The 27,878-nt window shown below is 51.8% G+C and overlaps 1 pseudogene; it reads left to right on the forward strand.

Moving 5' to 3' along the window:
* Window positions 1-17: 17 nt before the first annotated feature.
* On the forward strand, window positions 18-26,794 carry LOC120403142 (annotated as a pseudogene).
* The last annotated feature ends 1,084 nt before the right edge of the window (window positions 26,795-27,878 follow it).

Genomic DNA, 27,878 nt, shown 5'->3' on the forward strand with positions numbered 1-27,878 from the left:
GTCTCTCTTCTAGGCACCCAGTCCCAGAGCGGCAGCTCCTTCCAGCTGGAGATGGCTCAGGAAGGATTCAGCTCCCTGCTATCCCCTGTGAGTGACACCTGGCCCCAGGGCATGTCCCACGCTGCCGTGTGCTGGGGCCCTGACAGCGCTTTCATGCTATGCAGGAGCTGGTTCCCTTAGTGCTCACAGGGAGACAACCTTTAATAGCCCAGAGCGCTGCTGGAGCTGTGCAGGGGCACCTCCTCCCACTCAGGGTGGGAACTAGGGGTTTTATGCTCCAGCTGGGGCCCAGTAGGGGGTGATCACTCCCCTGGCCATCAGCACCGACCCCAGTGTCGCAGCACGTTGCTAGGGGGCGCTATGCTGCAGGTTCTGGCCTCGTCTAGTAAATACATTCTGCGCTGTCTGTTTCCTGTAATCAATCCCCTTTGCCGTGTGTATCGGTTTAGGACGGGCCTGTGCTGGGAGCGGTGGGAGCCTATGACTGGTCCGGTGGGATATACCTGTATGGGAGTGGCAGAAAGCCGAGCTTCATCAACGTATCCAGAACCTCCACTGACATGAATGATGCTTACCTCGGTAAGAACAAACCCACCGAGCTTCCCTTACCTATTTAAACAGCCCACGTGCCCCACCCCAGAGGTGGCTGCATCTCAGTTCTGGGAAAGTTCTGTGCAGCACTGTTGTATGGCTGTTTCCCATCTCACCTCCCGATGTCCCTCTCTTCCTTTGAGGTTATTCGTCTCAGGTCATCACAGCCAATGGGCAGAGTAGCTACGTGGTCGGGGCCCCTCGCTATCAACACACCGGCAAAGTCGTCCTGTTCAGCCGAGATACCAACAGTGGAAAATGGACACCCAGATCGGAGCAGTTGGGAGAGCAGGTATGGGGAGTGTTACAGTAAAGTGGAGTGTGGGTGTGAGAGAGAGACTGCTGGAGGAAGCCTGTAAGATTTTGATATCATGTAATATTTGTGTTTTGGCTTCATCTTCAGTAACGATTCAGTCAGAGAGCTCAGGCAGGGGATAAACTTGACTGGTTTAGGGAATTGCACCGCAGCTGACACTCAGCATCTCTCCAATATCCCACTGCTGTTACCTTCACTTAGGGTCTAGACAGATCTCATGAGACGGATACAGACAGAGGCCCAGATACACCAAGGGACTTAGGCGTTGTGATGCTGCAGGGAGGCACCTACCCCTGCCAGTGATTCATGAAGCAAGGGAAGATAGGCGCTCTTCCTCCTAGCCCACATGTCGGACCTCATCCAGTAGGCACCTTTAGAGCCACCAAGATCATCACAAACCAGCTGTAGAAGAAGAGGGAGGCCCCCCCTTATATCCTGGGGGAGACCTAACCTAGAACCTGGACAACCCTGGTTTGAGTCCCTGCTTTGCCTGATGAGGAAAAAGGCTTTAATCAAGGCTGCGCCATCTCTCATGGAGTGTTCTGACCACGAGGCCGTAGGGTGGTTGTGATTTGCACACATTCTGCAGCCCAACTGATATTTAATTAGTCAACTAAAGTGGAAAAATGTTAACAAGAGAAATGGAGGGAGCCCACAGCTTAGGGGTTAGAGCACTGACCTAAGAAATAGCAGACCCCTGTTCAACTCCTTCTCCTCTGACCACACATACGAGATGGTGCCCTGCAGGTGGAGCAGCCCCTGTCTTCCCCCACTTTGTGGATCATGCTGGGGTGTGGTGTGAAATGGGCAACTGGCTGCTTAGAGTAAGACAGCAGTGCACATTCCCTGCCCTTGTGTCAGCAACATAAGGAGCTTCTGCTGCAAAAACTTAGGCACTGTTGCTGGCACAGAGTGCCCGAGGACAGCAACAGTGGGGGTTCGTTGCCCGGTGTGCTTTGCTCCAATAAACACACCAAGGTGGAGAAGCAGACAAAGTTTATTTGAGATCTCAAAGCGGTACCAGGAAACAGACATGTCTCAAATCAAGCACCCAGCTACAAGCAGCTTTTCTCTTTTTATACATAACTTTAACTAAGCCTCTTCTATCCCCCCCCACTCCCCCTCTCTCCCCACCTTTCATTCCCATGTAGCAGATACACTTTGCAGTAGCAATTACATTAAGCAGTTAAGTCATACTTGGCGGCAACCAATCTAGCTCATTAGTAACTCTTCTGTGAACCGTTATCTTGTCTTACTTTCTTTGATCTGTTATTTTGCCCCTTAGCCAGGAGCAAGCAGGCCTCATTATAGCAGGCCTCATTATTACCTTCTGGTACAGGTGTTGCAACTGATAACCATTCTCTGTTGCTGGCCTGTTAGGTCAATTAAAGTTCAAACATGGAAAGGCTTTGGTCAGACATGGAGTGACTTTAGTTCATTCAGGCCTAGTACAGGAAGGCTTTATTGACACTTAACGGTTTTCCACCCTCCTGAGTTACCTAGGGTTATGCCTAATGACACCAACAGCACCAAGTGAGATTATGCACCTATAGGGGTCAGCAGCCGCCACGCAGAGGTTTTGTGGATCACAGTGTCAGCTAAGTCTGGGGGTTAGGCACATAAGTCCCTTTGTGGATCTGGGCCAGAGAAACTCGGGCAAGGAAAATAATATTCCTAGTTATATTAACAGTGTCTGAAAAGGATCACATTACACTAACAAAGTGAATTTCTCCAAGATATAACTGCCTATACATTCCAGCTGAACAGAGCTTATAACAGTGACTCAGTCAGTGAATAAATTTTACTCGTGCTAGAACAACCTCTGAAAAGAATTGCACCACAACTAGCATTCAGCATCTCTCCAAGATCTAACTGCCTATACATTACAGTGATAGCGTCACCTGCTGTGCAGCGGAGGGTGAGTCTAAGGATGGAATGTGTATTGGGACTGAATCCTTATCCCCATAGGGTGAGAAGGGTCCCAGTGGGAGAAGAAGGAGCAAGTGACTAAATTGAAGGGGTGACTTATCTGCCTCTCCAGATTAGCTCGTATTTTGGGGGTACACTGTGCGCTGTGGACCTCGACAGAGATGGGAACACGGACCTGGTTCTAATCGAGCCCCATGTACTATACACCTCTGAATGAAGGAGGTCTATATCTGCCCCATTAACTGGCTGGTAAGAAAGAGAATGGAGCCTGGGGGAAGATGGATGGCCTGGGGTTCTTCTTGCCTGCACTGCCATGGGGTTGTGATGCAGAGAAAATGAGCATGGGAATAGCAGGCACGGTGCTGCAGGGAGCAGGATGGGGGGGATCATGAGAGGACGCTATTCCCTGCCATTCAGTGCTGGGTCCGATGCCCCAGAGTGGTGCCAAGGGGCGCTGTGCTGCATAGAGAGGGAAAGGTGGTCCTTTGGGGTGGGGGTACTCTCTGCTGGCTGTCAGTGCTGATCCTATCCCCATGTGTTTCTTTCAATGGGGCCTGCAGGGGGTGATGCAGAACTGCAGAAGGACACTGCAGGGGCAGACAGGGAAGACGTTCGGGCGCTTTGGGGCCAGCATGTCTGAAATCGGGGACATCAGCGGGGACGGACAGACGGACGTGGCCATCGGGGCCCCCATGGAGAATGACAATTGTGGAGCCTTGTACATCTTCCATGGGGAAAAGGGAGGCCTCAGTCCCCAGTACAGACAGGTGAGCCCAGCTCCTGCGGGGAGGGGTCACCACAGATCCTGAAAGAGACATCATGGGGCCCCACCGCCCCCTAGTGCCTATTAGCCTGTAGCAGCTGCTTTCCCATCCCTCACCCTCTGCTGCCCCCTAGTGCCCATTATACAGCACAGCCGCCCCTACCCCAACCCTCACCTCCGCTGCCCCTAGTGCCCATTATACAGTACAGCCGCCCCTTCCCCACCCACACCTCTGCTGCCCCTAGTGCCCATTATACAGCACAGCCGCCCCTTCCCATCCCTCACCTCTGCTGCCCCTAGTGCCCATTATACAGTACAGCCGCCCCTTCCCCACCCCTCACCCACTGCTGCCCCCAAGTGCCCCTTATACAGTAAAGCCGCCCTTCCCCACCCTCCTCCGCTGCCCCCTAGTGCCCATTATACAGCACAGCCGCCCCTTGCCCCCCCCGCACCCACTGCTGCCCCCAAGTGCCCATTAAACAGCGCAGCCGCCTTCCCACCCCTCACCCTCTGCTGCCCCTAGAGTCCATTATACAGCACAGCCGCCCTTCCCATCCTCACCCTCAGCTGCCCCCTAGTGCCCATTATTCAGGTCCGCCTCCCCTTCCCCACCCCTCACCCTCCGCTGCCCCCTACTGCCAATTAAACAGTACAGCCGCCCCTTTCCCACCCCTCACCCTCTGCTGCCCCCTGGTGCCCATTATACAGTACAGCCGCCCCTTTCCCACCCCCACCCTCCGCTGCCCTCTAGTGCCGATTATACAGTACAGCCGCCTTCCCTACCCTCACCTCCGCTGCCCCTAGTGCCCATTATACAGCACAGCCGCCCCTTCCCACCTCCACCCTCTGCTGCCCCCTGGTGCCCATTATATAGTACAGCCTCCCCTTCCCCACCCCTTACTGCTCTCTCTGCCCCACAGCGCATAGAGGGGTCGCTGTTCCCCAGGAGGCTGCAGTACTTTGGCCAGGCCGTCAGTGGTGGGACAGACCTGACAGGGGACGGACTCCCAGACATCGCGGTGGGAGCAGAAGGACAGGTCCTGCTGCTGAGGTGAGTTACTCTGTGTCGTTGCACTGCTCCACCTGACAGTCTCAGGCCTTATCTACAGTACAGAGTTTTTTTAATAAAAGTTATGTCAATGATCAAGAAGCGCTATAATTTCATCGCTATTGCATGTTCATACTATGCTTATCAGGGCAGAGTAACAAAGAACGTGGCCCTCCGAACATATGTCTGGGTCCCCTTACAATGCAGAAACTGGAATGCGGTATTTATTTTATACAATATACAGGGTTCATATTATGTATACATAGGCCTACAGTGTACATGTATTCCGTATTTACGCAAAGCGCTTCTTTCGAGCCTTGTTCTCCGCAAATTGGTTAATCAATGCGTCATAGTCCAGAGATCTGGCAATCTTGTTTTCGATTGAGATAACTGCAAGCACAGAAAGCCTGTCATCTGTCATGGTTGAGCGCAGGATATTCTTGATCAGTTTCATTCTGCTGAAGCTCCTTTCAGCACCGGTGACAGTAACTGGTGTGGTCAGAAGAATTCTGATGCAAATGCAAAGATTCGGATATATCTCCTGAAGGCTGTTCTTATATATGTACGTTAAAAAATTGTTTGCCATGACAAGTCCTCTCTCTTTCTCGATGACATAAATAAAACGATTCAATTCCATTATGAGTTCGTTGGCATCAATGTCTCCCATTTTTCTTTCAAAATTTTTGCTGTGATTTTCCATTTCATTTTCTCTATGACACTGCTTCAGGCTGTTAGCGTTGTACAGAAATCCAAACAACTTATACCACCCACGAGTTGGTCAAATCACGATGAAACAGAAGATATGGCCTGATCAGTGAGAACAAGAAAGAACTGCGATTTGAATTTTTCTTCGGCAGAAAGACGACTCGAATCATCAGCACATTCGTAATCAAACATTCTCTTCTTACGTCTCACCCTGGTTTCTGGAAACACCTGCTCAATACCCATATGCTCTGCTATTTCACGTGCATTTGTGACCACAGAGTTATATCCTGTATTTCGATAGTCTTCCAAAAACTTCATTGTAGCACCGACTTCTGCCTGCAGTACGTCAATTGACACATCTGGTGACTGAATTAATTTGCTGGTTTTATTGACGTGAAATAGTATATCGTACCACGTGTACACAGTCAGAACAAAAGGCCACGTAGTAACATGGTCTAAAAGCGCATCGGCTTCTGTTGCTGTATTGCCATCTTTCTTTTCGAGTGCATATTCTCGCAAAGATGACAAAGCATTGCACAATTCTTCAAGGTGATAATGCAATGGCTTCACAGCATCAATTCTCGACTCCCAACGAGTGTCCGATAACCCTTTAACAGATATTGGCATATGTTCTTGAAGTATATCCCAACGTGAAGGTGACGAAGAAAAGATAACGATATTCTATTAATCAGACCGAAAAAGTCAATGGCATATTTCGATGACTTTGCGGCGTCTGAGATCACAAGATTCCAAGTGTGAGCTCCACATGGTACATACAAGGCATGCGGGCTTGAACTCCTTTATTCTTTCCTCTCATATTTGCGCCGTTATCATAAGCTTGGCCTCTCATGTCAGCAATGTCTATTCCTAAGTTGTTTGCCTTTTCAAGAAACGCTTCCAATAAGCCCTCGCCAGTTGTATCATGAACATTAAGAAAACCAACAAACGCTTCATGAATATTGACACCATCTTCACCGTTGCATTCAACAAAGCGTAACACCACAGACATCTGTTCTTCAAGTGACACGTCAGGAGTACAGTCCAAAATAACTGAATAATATTTTGCTTTTTTAAGCTGCGCTATGTTGGGCTCTTGAATGTTACTGGCAACAAGTTGAATCAGCTCGTTTTGGATCTGTGGACTGACGTACTGAACATGTGTCTCTGCCTTCTTAATCCTCTGTAAAAGTTCGCTGAGGACAGTATCATACTTTGCAAGCAATTCAAACAGTCCCAAAAAGTTGCCATTCAAAGGATCCCCGAGCTTTTCATTACTTCCTCGAAATGCCAAGTTTCTTTCGGACAAGAAAATAACGACATCAGCCATGCGCTTTGACAACATTTTTCCAGAAATCTCTTTCAGAAAAGCCTGCAATTCGAGTTGGTCAATAGATGTACTGTTTACTATGCCTGACCGAAGGTCAAACCATTTCACCATACAGTCTTGATGACCTTTGCCTGTTTCATGCTGCTGAAGTCTTTTTGACAGTGCTTTCCAAGCAGATGTTCCACGACGTAGCGGTATGTCACCAGTGCCAAATAATTTACAACAAAAACAAAAAATGGCATCTTTCTGAACTGAGTACATTAACCATGAACATCTTATTTTCTCGCCATTTGCCATGGTTCAATAGAAATGAGTACTTGTGAACCTTCGTCTTTCCTCGTTAAATGGAAATTCGTAACTTTCATTCTGCTGCGGTGGGCCACGTGCAACAATGTCACACGCTTGCTTGTCCGATATTATAGACGGCCAATCTCCTGGATCATCAGTCAGTGGTTCAGATTCAGATACTTCTTTCCCGGCAGCAGCTGGAATATCTGTCATAGTTTGTTTGGTAGAACAACTGGCTTCACCTTCAACCTCACTTGAAGCACTTCTGGATACTTCTGGATATGATTCGTCGCTGCTAGCGCTATCCGCTTCATGTGCCTGTACCTGTACATTGGATTGCGTGCAAAATACGTTGACAACTTTGGAATTTTCTCAAGTTCCTTCTCGGCATCTTTGCTGCCTTTCGTTTACTAGCTCCGCTCTTATATGTTCTCTTAGACATCACAAAGCATGCTTCTGCGTTGGAAATGATAAAAAACTAAACAACGAAATTAATAACATTTATCCGCCGACCGCCATTATGAACACAAATACACATTCTTTGAATGGGTCCAACTAAAATTGAAACTGACCGACAGACAACTGATGTAGCCAATAGCATTATTATGTATCATAATGACTTCACGGTTTTGTCAGTAAAACCAACATGGATTGTGCAATAGCGTCAATAAATGTCACTTACCTAGTTATACCTTACATTTTTTTTGCCACTTTTAGGGGCCCCCTTCCTTGCGGGGCCCCCTCCGGTCAGAGGGTACGGAGGGCGCTCGCTACACCTGTGATGCTTATTGTGTCGGCAGAGCGCGTCCACACTTGGTGCTCTACCATTGACAGTGAGAGCAGTGCACTGCGTGGGTACCTATCCTAGTGTGGGACTCGTCACATTCTGTAGCTAGGAGTTGTGGGAAGGTGGAGCGGATCACAGCGCCTCATGGGTGCTAGCTCAATGTCCCATGATGCTTTATTTTCTGTTCCAGCATTCCATGGTCCTCTGACCACTTTTGGTGGCATTTTTTTAACATTTCCTGTTTACTGTGCACCCACAATCTCTACGTGAAAAGATGGATCCCACAATGCTCTCAACTGTTTTTATCACTTTTGTGAACACATCACAGCTGGTCATACAGTACATCATGAGCACCCAATCTGAACAGGAATCAGAATTGCCTGACCTGCTGTGTGCCATGGAAAGAAACAACACCAGATTACTTTTGGCATTCATGGAGCAGCTGAACATGGTGGACCATCACTTTTGGGCTCAGGAAACAAGCACTGAGTGGTGGGATCGCATCATTTACAGGTCTGGGATGACAGTTTGAGGCGCAAGTGGTGTTCTCGTCTATCCTCCTGTGGCAGGAAAAGGCCAGGTAGAGACCGTGAATCGTGGAAATCAATGAATGGCTACGCAGATGGGGTCGGAGAGAAGGGTTTGGATTCTTTGACCATGGGATGGTCTTCCAAGAAGAAGGATTGCTAGGCAGAGACGGGCTCCACCTCACGAAGAGAGGGAAGAGCATCTTTGCAAGCAGGCTTGCTAACCTAGTGAGGAGGGCTTTAAACTAGGTTCACCGGGGGAAGGAGACCAAAGCCCCGAGGTAAGTGGGGAAGTGGGATACCGGGAGGAAGCACAAGCAGGAGACTGCAAGTGGGGAGGACTCCTGTCTCAGACCGAGAAAGCGGGACAATCAGCGAGTTATCTTAAGTGCCTATATACAAATGCAAGAAGCCTGGGGAACAAGCAGGGAGAACTAGAATTCCTGGCACAGTCAAGGAATTATGATGTAATTGGAATAACAGAGACTTGGTGGGATAACTCACATGATTGGAGTACTGTCATGGATGGATATAAACTGTTCAGGAAGGACAGGCAGGGCAGAAAAGGTGGGGGAGTTGCGTTGTATGTAAGAGAGCAGTATGACCGCTCAGAGCTCCAGTATGAAACTGCAGAAAAACCTGAGAGTCTCTGGATTAAATTTAGAAGTATGAACAACAAGGGTAATTGTTATAGCAATATAATAAAAACCAGCAGGATCTTATTAAGAGGGATAAGGCAAAGATGCCACATTTATTGTAAATATAATAGTAAAGCAAAAGACAAAAGCAAACAACGTTGTTTTACTACTTATTTCTATCACTACTTATTTCTTATACATACACACACACACACACACACACACACACACACACACACACACATTTATTCACACAATCATTCATTCAGGTTCTGTATAGATGTTATAGTTACCAGCCTAGATGTTGCTCATGCCAAGTTACTGGCCAGGTATCTTGGTCATGAGGATGGAGCCGAGTCTGTGTCAGATGCATCTGATGCTCCTGGAGGCTGGCAGCAGAACCATAGACTTAAAGTCCTCAGTCTTTAGAGTCCAGTTTTATAGGAATTTATTCCTATGTCAGTTCCTGAGAGTTGCTTCATTTTGCTGTTGCTAAATCAATCAGCAGGTGGCTGGCTCCATGTTGTCAGATGCTTGTTTTTCCTTCCTTTGAGGTAGTGGGGGTCATCTGGTTGATCCCACTTGACACCTTCTTCAGCCAACACTGAATTATTCAGGCTGGTAACTCCCTAACCATTCATTCACATACATTCTCTATCTTAATCACATTTAGTTAACTGTCTCTTTACCTTTTGGGGTGTTACCAATTTATGTGAGACTCCCTGTCTTTTAACAAGCAAAGATAAAGTGAGATGAAAACTTACAGAGGGTGGGGGTCTTTAACTATACACTATAACAGCTACTGTTTTGGCTTACTTAGAGTTAATTAATGTTTAACAAGTTTTATACAAAGTATTTCTTTGAGCTTAACAAGTTTTATACCAAGTATCTCTTTGAGCAGGCTTCACACAGACACAGCTGGTAGCTTGCAGGTTAGAGGCTAAATGTTGGGAATAACAAATTTACTTCTAACATAAACCTTAAGTTATAAAGTATTAATTAACAATAAATCAATAAATTATTTCTCATATAAACCATGTTTAATATAAACCTTCTTTAATATCCCTACATAATGTAGTGGTGGGAGTCTGCTACAGACCACCGGACCAGGGGGATGAGGTGGACGAGGCTTTCTTCCAACAACTAACAGAAGTTGCTAGATCACAGGCCCTGGTTCTCATGGGTGACTTTAATCACCCCGATATCTGCTGGGAGAGAAATACAGCAGTGCAATCCAGGAAGTTTCTGGAAAGTGTAGGGGACAATTTCCTGGTGCAAGTGCTGGAGGAACCAACTAGGGGAAAAGCTCTTCTTGACCTGCTGCTCACAAACAGGGAAGAAATAGTAGAGGAAGCAATAGTGGATGGGAACCTGGGAGGCAGTGACCATGAGATGGTCGAGTTCAGGATCCTGACACAAAGAAGAAAGGAGAGCAGTAGAACAGAGACCCTGGACTTCAGAAAAGCAGACTTCAACTCCCTCAGGGAACTGATAGGCAAGGTCCCCTGGGAGAATAACATGACGAGGAAAGTAGTCGAGGAAAGCTGGCTGTATTTTAAAGAAACCTTATTGAGGTTGCAGGAACAAACCATCCCGATGTGTAGGCAGAAAAGTAAATATGGCAGGCGACCAGCTTGGCTTAACAGTGAAATCCTTGCTTGTCTTAAACACAAAAAAACAGCTTACAAGAAGTGGAAGATTGAACAAATAACCAGGGAGGAGTATAAAAGTATTGCTCAGGCATGCAGGAGTGAAATTAGGAAGGCCAAATCACACTTGGACTTGCAGCTAGCCGGAGATGTTAGGAGTAACAAGAAGGGTTTCTTCAGGTATGTTAGCAACAAGAAGAAAGTCAAGGAAAGTGTGGGCCCCTTGCTGAATGAGGGAGGGAACCTAGTGACAGAGGATGTGGAGAAAGCTAATGTACTCAATGCTTTTTTTGCCTCTGACTTCACAGACAAGGTCAGCTCCCAGACAACTGCACTCTGCGGTACGGTATGGGGAGGAGGTGACCAGCTCTCTGTGGAGAAAGAAGTAGTTCGGGACTATTTAGAAAAGCTGGACGAGCACAAGTCCATGGGGCCGGATGCACTGCATCCGAGGATGCTAAAGGAGTTGGCCGATGAGATTGCAGAGCCATTGGCCATTATCTTTGAAAAATCATGGCGATCGGGGGAGGTCCCGGACGACTGGAAAAAAGCTAATGTAGTGCCCATCTTTAAAAAAGGGAAGAAGGAAAATCCAGGGAACTACAGGCCAGTCAGTCTCACCTCAGTCGCTGGAAAAATCATGGAACATGTCCTCAAGGAATCAATTCTGAACCACTTAAAGGAGGGGAAAGTGATCAGGAACAGTTAGCATGGATTCACCAAGGGCAAGTCATGCCTGACTAACCTAATTGCCTTCTATGATGAGATAACCGGCTCTGTGGATGAGGGGAAAACAGTGGATGTGCTATTTCTGGACTTTAGCAAAGCTTTTGATACAGTCTCCCACAGTATTCTTGCCAGCAAGTTAAAGAAGTATGGGCTGGATGAATGGACGTTAAGGTGGATAGGAAACTGGCTAGATGGTCAGGCTCAAAGGGTAGTGATCAATGGTTCCATGTCTAGTTGGCAGCCGGTATCAAGTGGAGTGCCCCAAGGGTCGGTGCTGGGGCCGGTTTTATTCAATATCTTCATTAACGATCTGGAGGATGGTGTGGACTGCACCCTTAGCAAGTTTGCAGATGACACTAAACTGGGAGGAGTGGTTGATACGCTGGAGGGTAGGGATAGGATACAGAGGGACCTAGACAAATTAGAGGATTGGGCCAAAAGAAATATGATGAGGTTCAACAAGGACAAGTGCAGAGTCCTGCACTTAGGACGGAAGAATCCCATGCACTGCTACAGACTAGGGACCGAATGGCTGGGCAGCAGTTCTGCAGAAAAGGACCTAGGCGTTACGGTGGACGAAAAGCTGAATATGAGTCAACAGTGTGCCCTTGTTGCCAAGAAGGCTAATGGCATTTTGGGTTGTATAAGTAGGGGCATTTCCAGCAGATCGAGGGATGTGATCATTCCCCTCTACTCAGCACTGGTGAGGCCTCATCTGGAGTACTGTGTCCAGTTTTGGGCCCCACACTACAAGAAGGATGTGGATAAATTGGAGAGAGTCCAGCGGAGGGCAACAAAAATGATTAGGGGGCTGGAGCACATGACTTATGAGGAGAGGCTGAGGGAACTGGGATTGTTTATTCTGCAGAAGAGAAGAATGAGGGGGGATTTGACAGCTGCTTTCAACTACCTGAAAGGGGGTTCCAAAGATGATGGATCTAGACTGTTCTCAGTGGTAGAAGATGACAGAACAAGGAGTAATGGTCTCAAGTTGCAGACGGGGAGGTTTAGGTTGGACATTAGGAAAAACTTTTTCACTAGTAGGGTGGTGAAGAACTGGAATGGGTTACCTAGGGAGGTGGTGGAATCTCCTTCCTTGGAGGTTTTTAAGGTCAGGCTTGACAAAGCCCTGGCTGGGATGATTTAGTTGGGTTTGGTCCTGCTTTGAGCAGGGGGTTGGACTAGATGACCTCCTGAGGTCCCTTCCAACCCTGAGATTCTATGGTTCTATGAACTGTGACTGCAGAACTTTCAGATGCAGAAAGCCACCTTCCTGGAACTGTGTGTGGAGCTCACCTAAGCACTGTGGTGCAAGGACAGTGGATAACAAAATGAGAGCAGCCCTGTCAGTGGAGAAGTGTGTGGTGATTGCTTTGTGGAAACTGGCAATTCCAGACTGCTACCAGTCACTCACGAATCAGTTTGGAGTTGAGAAGTCGACCGTGGGTGCTGTGTTAACACAAGTGTGCAGGGGCATTAATCGCATCCTGGTATGAAGAACCATCACTCTTGGCAATGTGTGTGAAATAGTGGATGGCTTTGCAGACATGAGATTCTCAAATTGCAGCAGAGTGCACATTCCAATTTTGGCCCCGAACCATGTGATGGAGTACATCAATAGAAACGGGTATTTCTCCATGGTATTGCAGGTACTTGTTGATCACTGCAGCCATTTCACTGACATCAGGACAGGGTGGTCCAGGAAGGTGCATGATGCACGCCTCTTGAAGAACAGTGGTCTGTACAGAAAGCTGCAAGCAGGGACTTCCTTTCCACACCAGAAGATTCCAGAGGGGGATGTTGAAATGCCCACAGTGATCCCCGGAAACCCAGCTTACCCCTTACTCCAATGGCTCATGAAGCCTTACACAGGAAACCGAGACAGCAGCAAGGAGCGCTTCAACAGTAGGATGAGTAGATGCAGAATGACCCTGGAATGTGCTTTGGCAGATTAAAAGTGCGCTGATGATGCCTTTATGGCAGGTTAAATCTGAGTGAGAAAAAGATTTCAAAGGTCATAGCTGACTGCCGCACACTCCATTATCTTCTGGAGGCTAAGGGTGAAAATTTCCCCTTGGGGGGAATGCTGCAGCAGATCACCTGGCTGCTAATTTTGAGCAGCCTGGTACCAGGGCTATTAGACTGGCACAGTGTGGGCGGGTGGGGGGGCAGTTTGAATCAGGGAGGCTTTGAGGCAAGATTTTGAGATTGTGAACCAGTAATGTGTATTTCTATACAGCAATCTGCCATGCTTCATTAAACTCAATTATCTTATTTGGCCTCACACTTGTGATTCTTAGCTGGGATTTGTAGTAAGCAAATTATTAGAATGCATGTATATGTTACTAGCAGCAACGATCCCTATGTGAACACATGGGTAGTCAGTGAATGGCAGGGTTGGGGACACTAGCCCTTGCCGAACCCACCCCTTCTGCATCGCCCTAACCCTCCCATCCCTCCCCCTTCCCTGGGCTGCCTTACTGCCTCCACCCTTGGAGCACCAGGTGGAGGCTGCCTCCAGGCTCGGAGTGCTAAGCATGCAGCGCACCCCATCCCAAGCCTCAGAGCACTTGGCGGGCAGGCAGTGTGCCCCCATAGCCTCAGCGCACTGGGCAGGTGTGCAGCATATTACCACTGAGCCCAGGAGTGGCAGGCAGGTGGGTAGTATGTCCCCCCCAGCCCAGGAGTGGTAGGCATGCAGGCACCATGTCTGTCCCCCAGTCCAGGAGTGATGGGCGAGGGGGCAGCTCATTTCCCCCCAGGCCTGGAGCACCAGTTGGGTGGGCAGTTCATTCTCCCTCAACCCCAGAGTGCCAGGCGGGCGGGAATCTTGCGCCTCCCCAACCCTGGAGCCCCAGGCGGACAACGCGCCCACCCCACCCCGGAGCACCTGCCTGGCAGCGCAGCCCCCCAGCCCCTAGCGCTGGGCAGGTGATGCAAGCACTGGCTCCAGCTGGCTGCAGTCCGGCCCCTACTTGCCCGAGCCCCAAGCTGGGGCCCAGGCCAGGGGGAAGAGCCACAGCAGAGCACGGAGGGAAGCAGGAGGCAATGTGGGGGTGAAGCAAGGGCAGGGCCATGCAGGACTGTCTGGGGAGGCTCAGCCTTCCCCGGCCTTTGATACCCGCTGCCCATGCGTGTAGGACACACAGAACGATTGTTTATCTTCCAGAGAGTTTGTTTTTATTAAATGCCAGTTAACACACACAGAAGGCTTGGTGGGAAGGGAGATAAGAGTGCAGGGCAGGGGAGGCTCTCATAGCTGTGTGTATGTCCAGCTATCAATTTGGAAGCTGCCTGAAGGGTTGGAGTGAATGGGATCCCGAGACATTCCGGGAAGTTGCAAGGAATGTTTGGGAGGAGTTTGGGGAGGGCATGGAAAGCTGTTCTGTATCAGCAAGGGGAGGGGGGAAGAGTTAATCTGCATCTGTTCTGCCTGGAGTGTGATCAGGGACTTAGCATCTCTGTTTGCTCCTCCATCACTTTTATCATCCTCTCATGGGCCTTTAGAATGCTCTTCTCACACCCCTTTCTGTCCCGTCTTTCCATTTCTCTCAGCACCATGTGTTCTTTTCTTTCTGACTCAGAGGATTGGAGAACCTCTCTCAACCTGTCCTCCTTGCTCCACCTTGGTTTCTTCCTTATGTGGCATAGGTGCTCTGCCAGTGTGTAGTGGGGGTTCCTTGAATGCCACATCTGCAGATGCACAAGAAACAATGCACAGAAGCATGATTGTTAGTTCATGCACAGTATTGAATCATTGCAGTAAAATACACCTCTTGTAACTTACCAATCACGTTCACAATGTCCCTTGTCAAGCACACATCTCAACAAACATCTTAAATATGGTGAGTATGGCCTAGGTGGGGAGTGGACATTCAAAATGGGCAAAGGGTGTTAATACTTTCAAAGGATCAGTGAAGGCAACTGGGGACAATATTGTAAGTTGTGCCACCATTTTCCACAGGCAGGGGTCATTGAAGCTGATATCTCACTCCTGAGGGTAAGCAAGGGCACATCTGCTGCACACATCCAGGTTGAGACCCGGACCCTATGCTGCTCACCCATGTGCCTCTTTGGTCCCTGCACTAGTGATTGCCGAGTGGTGCGGGAAAGGGGGAAGGGACAAAGCAGCTTTGCCAAGGAACCTTTGGCAGAGGATTGGCGAGTATCTCCAGGGTAGTTTCCTAGAGATCTCTCTGGAGGATTCCCATAAAATCTGGGTGAGGATCAACACACTCTTCCACTGCACTGCTAAGCTGCACAAGGAAATGCACAGCACACAGGAACACAGCAAGTCTTGCACACTTCTATCTCTTCCTTCACCCACTACCACAGTATTCGGAGCAAAGGACAGCTGTCTGCCAGGTAATCGAGCAGTATCTGCTCAAAAAGATCACTAACCAGGGGTCTCCTCTCCTGCATTGTGCTCACTGGAGACGGACTGCTGGGACTGGTTACACCCCTCCAGAGTGGAAAAGAGCTCCTGACTCACCATGGTACGGGACGACCCTGATGTGGGATCCACAACGTCCTCCAACTTGAACTTCTTGTCCACGACTTCATCCTCAGGGTTAGGTTCACTTTCCATTGCCTCCCGTCCCACCAACGAGTCCATGGGGCTCTTGGCAATGGAAGTGGGGTCACCACTGAAGATGGTGCCCAACTCCTTGTAGAAGCAGCAGCTCTTGGGCACAACACCGGAGTGAGGGTTTGTCTCCCTCGCCTTCTGGTGCACCTGCCTCAGCTCCTTTATCTTCGCTCTGCACTGCACCGTGTCCCGATTTGTAGCTCTTCTCACAGAAGCCATGAGAAATGTGCCCATGGGTCTTGAAGTTCCTATGACTGGAGCGGAGCTAGGACTGGACAGACTCCTCTCACCATAAGGCTTCCTGCCTGTCTTGGCACCGCACTGCCCATGCCCTGGAAACAGTCAGCAAGTCTGGTTCCTAGGTGGGGGGAGGAGGCAGGAGGCTCCACATACCTATCTCGCCCTCAGGCACCAACCCCCTCAGCGGTGCTGGAGCTGGTGCTCAGGGCAGGGGCAGTGCATGGAGCCCTGTGCCCCCCCCCACCCAGGAGCTGGACCTTCTGGCCGCTTCCAGGGTGCAGGGTGGTGCCAGCCAGAACAGACAGGGACTAGCCTGCCTTAGAGCGGCAGCATTGCTGACTGGACTTTTAATGGCCCAGTCGGTGGTGCTGACAGGAGCCGCCAAGGTCCCTTTTCCACCGGTTGTTCCAATTGAAAACCGGACACCTGGTCACCCTATCAGGAAGGACATTGTGGGACACCTCCAGGAGGCCAATTATAGCGACATAACCAAGCGCAGTCTTTACACCGGCACTTTGTCAACAAAACTTTGCCATGAAAAGCTCTGTGCCTCTCGTCGAGGTGGTTTTCTGTTGTCCGCAAAACACGAGAGTTTTGTCGCCAAAAGTCACATTGCAGTGTGTGAACCTCCACTGTTTTGCGGACAAAAGCTGCCTTTAGTAGAAAAAAAACTACTGTGTAGACAAGGTCTTAGTATAGTGTGTGTGTGTGAGAGAGAGAGAGAGACTGCTGCCCCCTGCTCAATAATGGCACAACGACAGCTCTGTTGCTCCCTTCTCTGCCCCCCGGCACCTCCACTAGCAGAGCTGCGTGTCCATAACCCGTCTCCCTGTGGTGTTGTGAGCACATCCAGGCTGGGTGGGAGGCTCTGGGGAGGGAGGAGGCCTGGCCCCATTGCAGAGAGCAGCTGGGTGATGGTTCTGTTCCCCCCATGGCAGGTCCCGGCCAGTGCTCAGAGTCGGGGTCTCCATCAGCTTCCAGCCCCCAACCATCCCCATCTCGGCCTTCGACTGCCAGGGGCAGGAGCAGCTCAACACGGAGGCCAGCAGGGCAGAGGTCTGCTTCACCGTCACTAAGAGCACCAAGGACAGCCTAGGTCAGACCAAACCCACCCCTGCTCCTCCCCTGAGCCAGCCAGTCCCCTGATCTGGGGATGGATCAGAGCCAGCGCCCCCTAGTGGGGAAAGGCCTCATGTCCCATTTCCCCTTGAGGTTCCTGTTCTCAATTTCTCTATCCCTCGTTTCCTCTCCCCTGTAGGCAACAATATCTCCGGCACCATCCAGTACAGCCTGGCCCTGGACCCCGGGCGGACGAAGATCCGAGCCACCTTCAACTCCACCGGCCCCGTCCTGAGCAGGGAGCTGCGGCTCGGCATCGAGACGAGATGTGAGACGTACCGGATAACGTTACCTGTGAGTGTGTGGTGGGGGGAGGTCCTGTCTCCTTTCCCCCCCACTGTGTCTGCCCCTCGCTCCCAAATCACCCAGAGAACAAACCTCTCTCCTGGTTGCACCCAGCCCCCACCCCCCCGCTTACCCTTCAGGGTCCCAATGTGTCACTCTGTCTCCCCAGCTCTGTCCAGAGGACACAGTGACCCCCATCAGCCTGCATCTCAACTACACCCTGACGGGGGAGCCCATTGCTGCTGCCGGCCGCCTCACACCTATCCTGAGCGAGGACTCTGTGCCAGTGTCTGCAGACTCGGTAAGGTGCCAGAGCCAGGCCGCATGCTGGGTCTACTGCAGGGATCGAACCAGTGACCGCGGGGTTTGAAAACAGAGTCTGGAAATTAAGAGGCAACAGCAGCCTCCAAAACCCCTTTACACAGTGTAGCCGCTAGAGGGCAACAAAGATGGATGCTGAATTTGCCTTGGTACCACTAGAAGTGTGAAACTGCTGCTGGGCAGAGGGTGAGGAGGAAGAGTGTTTCTCGGGGGTGGGGGGGCTGATGATGGGTTTAGCTGTCCCCCTGTGCAGGGGACTGGCAGGTGGGTCCCTGGGTCATTCTGGCAGGTGGTGCTGCAGCCCCCTCCCCACCCACTCTGATCCTACTCCCCTGGGTCTCCCCCCAGCTCCCGTTTCAGATGGACTGTGGCCCGGATGACCGCTGCGATGACCAGTTAGAAATCTCCTTCAATTTCTCTGGGTAAGTCACTGAATCCTCCCCTAAAAACACCTACCACTGTGGGACCCATCTGGCTTGATCACGCCTCAGATCTTCAACGTCCAGCTGGAGATGTTGCCAGATGTCCAGTGCTGATGGATCCTGGGTGGGGGGTGTGAAGGGTTGCGCCCCCGCCCCCCCACTGTGGGCTGCCCCTTGATGTACTGGGGTACCACTGAGCCTGCCGGTTCCACCAGCTTGGGCTTCCTATCACTGTTCTGCTGAGCCAGGCCCTCCAGCCTCCAGCACACACCCAGGTAGGGACACACCCAGCTGCAGAAAGACACAGACACTGAAATCAGCTCTGCATGGGACGACTCAGCTCGGGAACTGCCCAGCACTTAAATACACAACCTCAGGAGTGTAAACCCAAAATTATATTGTCTTGCACTGCACAGAAAACTGTACAGCGTAAGCTCATGAAAATCGCCCCCTCCCTCAATGTGGAGGATGATCTGCATAGCTTTTTGCCCCTCAGTTATGAATTACACAAACTGGTTTAGAGAAAACAAGCACAAGGATAATGACTACAAAGGATTGATTTTAAGTGATTATAAGGCATAGAAAACAGATCAAAGCAGATTACTGAGCAAATAAAACAAACTCGCAAACTACGCTTAATACACGAAAGAAACTGGCTACAAGTGGTAATTTCTCACCCTAAATGTTTTTTAAGCAGGTAGCAGAGTTTCTTGTAGACAAACCGCTCTTGCTTGCAGCCTAGATCCCCAGATATTCCTGTCACAGGCCAGACACCTTCTAGCCGAGGTCCAGTCCTTTCTTCCCCAGATCACTCTTAGTTATTTTCAGCAGCATCTTGGGCAGGGATTCAGTGGAGATCCGGCCCTGATAAACTCACTTCCCTGCCTTATATAGGATTTACATGTGGCGGGAATCCTTTGTTTCCCTGTTTGATTCGCACGCCGTGTTTGTGAGAAAATACTAGTATTCTAAGATGGAGTCCAGTACCAGGAGTCATGATTACATGACCCTGCAGTGTCAAAGCAGCCATAAATCCTCCAGAAGACTTCACAGGAAGGTGGCAGATTAGCATCTTCAAAGTCCTACTGTTCTCCCTAATGTCAGATTGACTAATCAGCCAGACTGATTGTATTTTGTCTGGTGGGTGTTCCGCAGGTGCAAACCCACTTGTAATTGTTACCTAGTCAATATTCCTAACTTCAGATACAGAAATGATACATGCATAGAAATAGGACAATCACATACAGTAAATCATCACTTTTCCAATGATACCACATGGGACCCATCTTGCATAAAATACAACTTAGTTATGCCATATTCATATCACAACAATATCTCTGTGAAGAATACGGGCGTAGTGTCACAGGATGCACTGCTGTGGGGAAGATGCACTGCTGGAAGCTCACAGCACTGGGGTCCCCAGCTGGGCACTGCCAGAGGAAGTTCACAGAGCAGCCAGGGCACTGCCCTGAGGAAGTTCACCCCTTTCTCCCCCCTTAGCTTGAGCACCCTGGTGGTGGGGGTCACCCCTGAACTCAACACCACCGTCTCCATCCAGAATCACGGGGAGAATTCCTACAGCACCACGGTGCAGTTCTTCTACCCGGCCGCGCTGTCCTACCGCCGGGTCCTGCTGCTCCAGGTACCCCAACGCGCACCGGGCATGAGGGGCAGGCACTGCAGGGGGCTCCGTGCTGCAGGGAGTGGACAGGGATCTCAGCAGGAGGCACTATGCTACAGGGAGTGGGCAGGGGGCTCTTCAGGGGTGCTGAGCTGTAGAGGTGAGTGGAGGGCTTGGTAGGGAGTGCTGAGCTGCAGGGAGTGGGTGGGGGGCTCGGCAGGGGGTGCTGAGCTGATGGGGGCTAGGCCGGGGCACTGTGGGCTGCGTCTCTCACTGGCTGGTCCCCTGTGCTCAGTCTAACAGGACCGTGGCTGTTAAGTGCAGCTCGGCCGTGGGCTCCGAGGAGCAGACTCAGAGGAACAGCACCTGCCACATCAACCACCCCATCTTCTGGAGTGGAGCTGAGGTAAGGACAGGCCCTGGCCTCAACCCTGGCCTGTGAACTCCCCAGGTGTGAACTAGGGTTTCCAGGTGTCCTACTTTCTAAGGGAACACCCGGTTGAATAGGAACCCTGGCAGCTCCGATCAGCACCGCTGACCAGGCTGTTATAAATCTGGTTGGTGGAGCAGCGAGTCTAAATCAGGCTCCCTGCCTGCCCTGGCTCCTCGAGGCTCCGGGAAGTGGCTGTCATGTCTCTGCAGGGGTGATGAGGGAATCGCCGTGTGCTGCCCACACCCCAGCACCGGCACTGCAGCTCCCTTTGGCTGGGAACCGTAGCAAATGGGAGCTGTAGGGTTGGCGCTTGTGGACTTTCACAGCACGCACTGCACAGAGCTGCCTGCCTGCACTTCCGCCTAGCGGCCCGTATCTTCTGGGAGCAGCACGGAGCCAGGGCAGGCAGGAAGCCTGCCTTAACCCCACTGTGCTGGTGACCTAGAGCCGCCTGAGGCCAGCGGAGCCTGGTGGAGCCCAAACCCTAACCCCCCTCCTGCACCCCAGCCCCCTGCTCCAGGTTAGAACCGTCTCCTGCACCCTAACTCCTTCCCAGACCCTGCACCCCCACCCCAACACCCTGCCCAGCCCTGAGCCCTCTCCCACACCCTGAACTCCTTTTTCCTGGCCCCACCCCAGAGCCCGCATCCCCAGCTCCTTCCCCAGCCCAGTCAAAGTGAGTGTGTGGGGGCAGAGAGGGAGCCCCTGTGGTGGGGGGGGGGCTGGAGTGAGTGGCTGCTGGGCCTACGAGAACGGGAGGGGCAGGGGAGGGGCCTTGGGGCAGGGGCGGGACAAGAGTGTTTGGTTTTGTGCCATTAGAAAGCTGGTAACCCTAGTGTGAGCCCAGCTGGGAGCAGAGAGGGGCAGTTCCCTGGGGTCAGCCCAGGCCGTGACAAGGGATGTGCTGGGGAAAGCGCCCTGGGGAGCCCGGTGAGTCAGTGCAAACAGAGCCCTGAGGTCACTCCGGGGCTGGGGTCAGGTCCTGCCGGGGCTGCAAACCAAGGGCCAGACTTGGGGGGCTGGAAATCAGGCCTCACTGGGGCAGAGAGGGGAGGGGCTGTCCCTTAATGGGATGGTTAATGGAGTGTTGTCATGGCATGAAGCGGGTTGAGGTCTGTGGATCCCAAACCGGATTAGCGCTGTCTGTGGCCAGGGGCAGGGTCGTGTTAACACCTTTGCCTCCCTGGGCCCATTTATTCCATCTAAGTTCATACAACAGACCTCCTGATCCCCTGTGCCTGCCCCGCCCCCGCAGTCTTTGGCAGTTCCCCAGGCCCTGACACTCATCCCACGGTGTTTTCCAGGCCGTTTTCGTCACCACCTTCGACGTCTCCTCTGAGGCCGACCTGGGGGACAGGCTGCAGATCACGGCCAATGTCAGCAGGTGATGGGGCTGGGCAGGGCCGGGGGGTGGATTAGGGTTTTTTGGGGCCCCTGGGCCAGAGCAAATGGGGGCCCCTCCCAACCTCTTCTCTCTGCATTCCCTCCCCCCGCCCCTGTTCTCCCCGCTTTCCACCCGGGGAGCTGGGCGGGGCTCAGGGAGCAGCAGGAGAGCCGGGCAGGCGGAGCGGGACGGGACACAGGGCCACCCATTTTTCCAGGGGCCCCTAATTGGCTGGGGTCCCTGGGCAGAAGCCCCATTGGCTAATCCACCACTGGGGGTGGGGGCAGTTGGAGGGGGCCGTGCACAGAGCAGGGCCAGGCAGAGGCCTGTGGTGCAGCCTCCCTGCACAGTTACCTGCCTGCGTCTCCTCACATCTCTCCCCTTTGCCCTCCCCTCCCCCCAGTGACAATGGCGGCCCCATCACCGAGCGCATGATGCACCGGGCGGAGCTGCCGGTCAAGTACGGCATCTTCATCATCCTCACCAGGTAGGTCAGTGCGGAGATGGGTGGGGGGAAGCGCCCCCTGCTGGGCCCCCTGTTCCCTGCAGAACAGCGCCCCCACGCAACACCACTCAGCAGCCCCATCCATCTCTCTCCTGCCTTCCATCCTTTCCTCCCCCAGCCTCGAGGAGTCGACCACATACGTCAACTTCTCCACCGAGGAGGCAGGGACAAGTGTGCCAGTGACACATCGGTACGAGGTGAGGCTGGTGGCACAGAGTGTGAGGGGGGAGATGGGTCTCAGAGCAGCTTCCAGTGAGTTTCCCAGGTACTAGAGCCCCCTAGGGCCGCCAACTTTCAATTCGCATAAAACTGAACACTCCTGCCCTGAGGCCCTGCCCCTGCCCTGAGGCCCCTCCCCCACTCACTCCATCCCCCCTCCCTCCATCGCTCACTTTCACCAGTCTGGGGCAGGGGTTTGGGAGAGGGTGAGGGCTCCAGCTGGGGGTGCAGGCTCTGGGGTGGGGCCAGGAATGAGGGGTTTGGGATGAGTGAGGGGGCTCCAGGCTGAGGCAGGGGGTTGGGTGCCGGGGGGGGGTCTGGGCGGTGGGCTGGGTATGTGGTATCCAGGAGGGGCCAGGAATGAGGAGTTCAGGGTGTGGGAGTGGGCTCCAGGCTGGGGAAGGGGTTGGGGTGCAGGGGGGCTGAGGGCTCCAGCTGGGGGGTGTAGGCTCTGATCTAGAGACAATGATTAGCTGTTTGGGGTACAGAAGGGGACTCAGGGATGGGGAAAGAGGGTTGGACTGTTGGGGGGTTGGGATCCCAACGGCACTTTCCACAGCTCCCAGAAGCAGCCGCCAGGTCCCTGCAGCCCCTAGATGATTGGACAGCCAGGAAGACTCCATCAGTAGCCCTCGTGCCTACAGGTGCCAACCCTGCAGCTCCCATTGGTCGCAGTTCCTGGCCAATGGGAGCTCTGGAGCCAGCCCTCAGGGCAGGGACAGCGCTCAGAGCCTCCCTGGCCACCCATACATCTGCGGGCTGCAGGGACCTCGCAGCCGCATCCAGGAGCTGCGTGGAGCTGGGGCAGGCAGGGAGCCATCTTAGCCCCAGTCCCCTCCTGCGCCGCTGAACCACCTGGGTCCCTTTTCGACCAGGCGTTTCAGCCAAAAACCGGATGCCTGGCAACCCTAGAGCCACCTCTGCGAGGGATCCCTGTGTGTACAGCCCCAGAGCCCCTCCCCAGAGGCAGAACTGCCTGACTGGGATCTAGTGCATTAAAGCACAGAGGGGGAGGGGTGGGCAGGGAGCCAGGACTCCTGGGTTCTATCCCAGCTCTGGCAGGGCAGTGGGGTCTGAGGGTTAGAGCAGGGGCTGGGGATCAGAGCTCCTGGGTTCTCTTCCTGCAGTGCCCTATGGTGAGTCTGTTTCTTTCAGGTCAAGAACCTGCGGCAGCGAATCGTCCCCATCTCGGTCACGTTCCAGTTCCCCGTGGAGCTGAGCGGGGTCCGGGTGTGGGACGCCTCTGAGGTCGTCCCCTCCAAGGTACCTGCCTCTCCCTGCCCGTGTGTGTGTGAGATAGGCCCAGTGACGCCTGTTCTGCTCGACAGCGCCCCCTGCTGGGACAGGCTGCCTAGTGGGGATAGGCCACATGTTCCCCCGACTCCCCACAGCCAGCCAGTCCCCTGCCCTGGTGCTGGATTGTAGCCAGCGCCCCCTAGAGGGGAAATGCCCCATGTCCCCTTCCTGACCCCATTAACATCATGTCTCTCTCCCTCCATAGCCCCAGCTGGCTCAGTGCATCAGTGAGGCTGAAACGCCCGGTTCGAAGGACTTTGTGAAGCAGATGAGCGAGCGCCCCCTGCTGGTGAGTATAGGCTGATGGGGGTCCCACCAACCCCTTCCCCTCACAACTAACACAGACAGCGAGTGGGATGCTGGGCTGGGTGAGGGACCCCTGCTATAAACAGACCCAGACCCTCATGGCCATGCTGAGCCCCTACCCACCCCCTGCCTCACCCGGCGATATCCTTCCACCCCCAGGACTGCTCTGTGGCCACCTGTAAGAAGATCTGGTGCAGAATCGCCTCCCTGGAAATGCAGCAGCCACTGGAGTTCATGATCAAAGGGAACGTCAGCTTCCAGTGGGTCTCCCAGGTACGAGAGCTGCCTCTGCCTCCCAGCACCGGGCAAGAGATCTCCCCAAGTGAACGGCCCCTGAGCCCCTCCCCAGAGGTGGCTGCATCTCAGTGCCGGGCAAGGGATTGTCCCTGTGTGAACAGCCTGTAAATTGCTCTGGGTCCCCCTGGGACGATGCTCTGGGCTGGTTTGTGTCATTTCCGGTCAGGGACGGTGAATTTCTCTGTTCCAGACTCAGCAGCAGAAAGTGAGTCTGGTGAGCGAGGCCCGGATTGAATACGAGGAGGAGAAATACACCCAGAAGGAGGGATTCGTCCAGCGCCAGGTACCAGAGTGACTGTGCCCGGGATAAAGAGAGCATCGGCTAGTGGTTAGAGCTGGGAGCCAGGACTCCTGGGTCCTGTTCCTGCTCTGGGAGGAAGTGGGGTCTGGTGTGTTAGAGCAGGGGCGGGTGATGGTGCCAGGACTCCTGGGTCCCCATCTCACAGCTCCTCTCCCCCAGGTGCAGACGGTGGTGGAGCGCTCCGAGGTCTATAACTACCTGCCCATCATCGTGGGCAGCAGCGTGGGGGGCCTGGTCCTGCTGGCTCTCATCACCGCAGCCCTCTACAAGGTGCGTGGGGCAGGCCTTGGACCCCTCCCCCACAGCCCATCACTCTGGGGGCGGGGCTTGTTCTCCCAGCTGGTGGGGAAGGAGCAAAGGTTTTTCCTTCGGAGGTTCCCACAGCTTGTCCCTCCTGCTCCTCCACCATGAGCCTGTGTCTGTCTGGCTCTCACCATCTCCCTTCTCTGTCTCCTTCCAGCTCGGTTTCTTCAAGCGCCGGTACAAGCAGACGATGGAGGACACTGTGAAGGGCGAGGGGCCTGGCCCAACTCAGAGCGCCACTGCTGGCAACCCCCCTGCTTCCGATGCCCCCAAACACTCGCCCCCCATGCGCCAATGCCCCCAGCTTTGCCTCCCTCTGGGTTGCCCCAAATCCACCCCCGCCCCTTTATGTTGCACCTCCAAGATGCAGAAAAATTGGTCACTGGCCACCGTCCCACCAACAAAACACGTCCTAGTGCCAACTAGAGCCAATCGTTACTCAGATTAGGCCTAGCCGAATTCTCTTCGTCTTTTTATAATTTTGATGGAGAACACTGAAGTTTATTTTAGGTATTTTTTAAAAGTTCCATCAATTTAAATTTTGATGTGGAAAATTATGGGTTTTAAGTATCTTTTCCCCCTGTTTTTATCAATTTAAATTATCCCAGTTGTAGGAATTTGTCTGTGTGTGGAGGGGTTCGGGCAATATCTGGAGGTCAGACAATGATTTAATGGCAGTAGAGGTTGAGATTAAAAAGTTAAGCTTTATAACTATGCTTGGAAGGATGGATTTATCTCAGCAAATGTATTCACCACGCGCACACAAGCTTCTGGCAAAATATTTCCATTGCTAATAATCGAAATTTGCAGATAAGCGAAGTAAGAATAATGCTGCTTGAGAACTTATTAGAGTTAAATTTGAGGAAATTGACTTTGTATATTTTGACATGTGATGTTAATAATTTGTGTTTGAATAGTTATAAAGTTTGACCTTTTTAAAATGAACGTCTGTTGTCATTAGAATTAAGGTTTGATCCCCACAGGAATTTTCCACAACTGAAAATTTAAATCAATAAAAATTGAAAAAAAAATGGTTAGAAATAAACATTGATACTGCCTGTGGAAGTTACTTAAAAATAGCATTCCGCCAAGCCTATTTATAACCTTTAAAACCACAAATTGTCAACATCACATGAAAATGTACAAAGTAATTATCCTGAAAGCTGCCCCAAGGACACCGGCATGGCCACAGTTTTCTACACAGTGTGGTGGGTCTTTAATAAGCTCGCCAGGAGCGTTGTTTGTTCTTTGTCTAGATTAACATTTGGACTGTTATCGCCGGACACGTTGTGCCATTGGTTTGTACCCGTGTGCGGTGAAACTGATGGTTGCTGACAATTACCACTAAAAATCTCATTGTCCCGAGCCTACTTAAAATGCAGTATGAGCAGGCAACGAAAACGACCACCAAAACCCCAAGCCCCTCTGTGTATTTCTACGTTCTGTTAGGGAATGACAGATCCTCGGAGCTGCCTATTCTCCTACCCCGGTGTGGAAGTAGAGAAAAGGATAAAGGTAATTTGAACGCAGATATCTTAACTTCTAGGAATAAAGTAAGAGTCAGACTAACACTAGCTCTAATAACACGCGATTTCAAAGCAGGGCCTAGGCAAGTGGAAAGCGAATAGGAAAAAACTGTAAGAGATACTGTTTTTTGACCTTGTGTTCGATAAGAATGGAATACAGACTCTAGCAGGAACTGCTGAGAAAAGCAAGATATCAGAAGGAATCTGTATAAACAAGATGCGGTTGTTGATTATTATTGTCTGTACCAAAAGGTATAAATGCTTGCCCTACTTGTTTATCTAATGGCGACCTGCCTGGGACGGGGGAAACCCTGTCCGGGTGTATTCTCCCCTTGCAAGTGTCAGGAAAATAAACTGTCTCTGACTTGTTGCAACCAACCTGAGAGTGAAGACTCTGTTTTCTTCCACAATTTTGGTGCCGTGACTCGGATGGCAATGCCCGACTGAGACAGCGACAACTACTACGGACTGTTCCTTTTTGAACCCCAAGGCACCAATCAAGAGGTAAGAGACCTTTTGAAATCTCTACTGGGGTGTCAGAGGAGGACTGCCTATGGGGATGTCTGTCCCTTTGGGGTTTACGCCATCCGAATTTATTGATTTTGCAACAAGATCAGATGCAGAGCGGTTCTGAGGAATTTGTTGCTGCCTCCAATTAAGGTGAGTTATTGCACTTCTGAGGAATAACTTTTGCCACCCTCAGGCTATGGCTACACTTAAACTTCAAAGCGCTGCCGCGGCAGCGCTTTGAAGCGCTAAGTGTAGTCAAAGTGCCAGCGCTGGGAGAAAACTCTCCCAGCGCTGTCCGTACTCCACCTCCCTGTGGGGAATAACGGACAGCGCTGGGAGCGCGGCTCCCAGCGCTGGGGCTTTGACTACATTGGCGCTTTGTAGCGCCGCAATTTGCAGCGCTGCAGAGGGTGTGTTTTCACACTCTGCTGCAGCGCTGCAAATTTGTAAGTGTAGCCAAGCCCTCAGTAAGGTTAATGCACTGGTGCTTAGGGGTTTTTGCCACTTCAATTAAGGGAAAGTTCGATTGAATCCGGACATAAAGAATTAAGGTTTAAGGTTATTGTTAAATAAGATTCATCTAGATATGGGGAATGAATGTGTGTGCGTGAATGAATGAACGGGGGTATGAGCCGCTGACCAGGTCTAAGACTTAAGCTGACTCCAGCTGCCCCAGGGCTACCCCATGTGGGAGTTCTGAAAGCAAGGGGGGGTCAGCTGAACCTTGTGACCCAGCGGAGAGGTTTCCCACTAGTCGGTGGAACCCCGTGACCCAGTGGACCCTTTTTCCTGTGAGAGAGTAAGATTTTTCGTTTAGCTTATGAGCTGCTGACCTAGCGGACAGGGCACACCCCGGTGTGATTGGAAAATGGGGGAGGGACAGACAGTCTAAGAATTCTCCCACA

Source organism: Mauremys reevesii, linkage group 4, assembly GCF_016161935.1.
Source record: "Mauremys reevesii isolate NIE-2019 linkage group 4, ASM1616193v1, whole genome shotgun sequence".
NCBI classification, from domain to species: Eukaryota; Metazoa; Chordata; order Testudines; family Geoemydidae; genus Mauremys; species Mauremys reevesii.